This window comes from Elephantulus edwardii, unplaced genomic scaffold (assembly GCF_000299155.1).
Source record: "Elephantulus edwardii isolate Elephantulus edwardi_28Jun2011 unplaced genomic scaffold, EleEdw1.0 scaffold00316, whole genome shotgun sequence".
Classification (NCBI taxonomy): domain Eukaryota; kingdom Metazoa; phylum Chordata; class Mammalia; order Macroscelidea; family Macroscelididae; genus Elephantulus; species Elephantulus edwardii.
Window position 1 is genome coordinate 1,100,717 of NW_006400066.1, and position 1,349 is coordinate 1,102,065.

Here is a 1,349-nt window from a genome sequence, read left to right on the forward strand (position 1 = left end):
GACAAACTTGAAGAATTACAGGATACTGCAAGTAAAAACAAAAAGGAGCTTAAAAAAATCCAAAACAATGTAGATAAAACAAAAGAGGCATTAGAGGCACTGGAAAACAAAAAACCACAATCCAAAATATGAGGTCCAATGTTTCAGATGTTGTCAACATGATGAAGGGACAAGTGAACAGAGTTGAAGAGATGGAACAAAAAAACACTGAAACAGAAAATAGAATTGTCATCACTGATCTGCTAGAGTAAAAAGCAGGATCAAAAAAGAAGTAAAAAGAAGAAAACCTGAGAATAATGTGGGACACCATCAAGAGAAATAACATGTGCATCATCGGAATCACAAAATAGGAAGACGCACATAAAGGCACAAAAAAAGTTGTGAAGCTGGGCGGTGCCGCCCCCACCCCCTGTGGCCCTGCTTGGCTCTCCAGCCTCCTCCTCAGATGTGGCTCCAGCCGGAGGCGCACCTTGGACCCGGGAGCTGGAGCAGCTCGGAGGTGGTGAAAAATAGCTCTTCAAGTCTGCAGTAAAAAATGGCCTCCAATAAAACTACATTGCAAAAAATGGGAAAGAAACAGAATGGGAAGAGTAAAAAAGTTGAAGAGGCAGAACCTGAAGAATTTGTGGTAGAAAAAGGGCTGTACTGACTTGTAGTGAATGGGAAGGTCGAGTATTTTCTCAAGTGGAAGGGATTTACAGATGCTGACAATACTTAGGAACCTGAAGAAAATCTAGATTACCCAGAAGTGATTGAAGCATTTCTTAATTCTCAAAAAGCTGGTAAAGAAAAAGATGGCACAAAAAGAAAATCGTTATATGATAGTGAATCTGATGATAGTAAATCAAAGAAGAAAAGAGATACCACTGACAAGCCAAGAAGCTTTGCCAGAGGTCTTGATCCTGAAAGAATAATTGGTGCCACAGACAGCAGTGGAGAATTAATGTTTCTCATGAAATGGAAAGATTCAGATGAGGCTGAATTGGTGCTGGCAAAAGAAGCAAGCATGAAATGTCCTCAAATTGTAATTGCATTTTATGAAGAGAGACTTACTTGGCATTCTTGTCCAGAAGATGAAGTGCAATAATTGTTTGCATTTATAGATAGATAGATAGATAGATAGATAGATAGATAGATAGATAGATAGAAATAGATATCAAATATAGATATTATATATATATCTGGGTCTTGGTTTTTTATTTATTAGTGAATAACAACTACATTCTAATGGAAATCAAGTTTGATATATTTGTTTTGAAGTAGTATTGGGGGAGTTATTTGGGACTTTTATTGGTTGGGTTTTTTTTTTTGCATCAATAGCACCGGTTACTTTGAACAAATAAAAGCTT

The 1,349-nt window shown here is 37.2% G+C and overlaps 1 pseudogene; it reads left to right on the forward strand.

Moving 5' to 3' along the window:
- The first annotated feature begins 535 nt into the window (after nt 1-535).
- Nucleotides 536-1,087, forward strand: LOC102847980 (annotated as a pseudogene).
- The last annotated feature ends 262 nt before the right edge of the window (nt 1,088-1,349 follow it).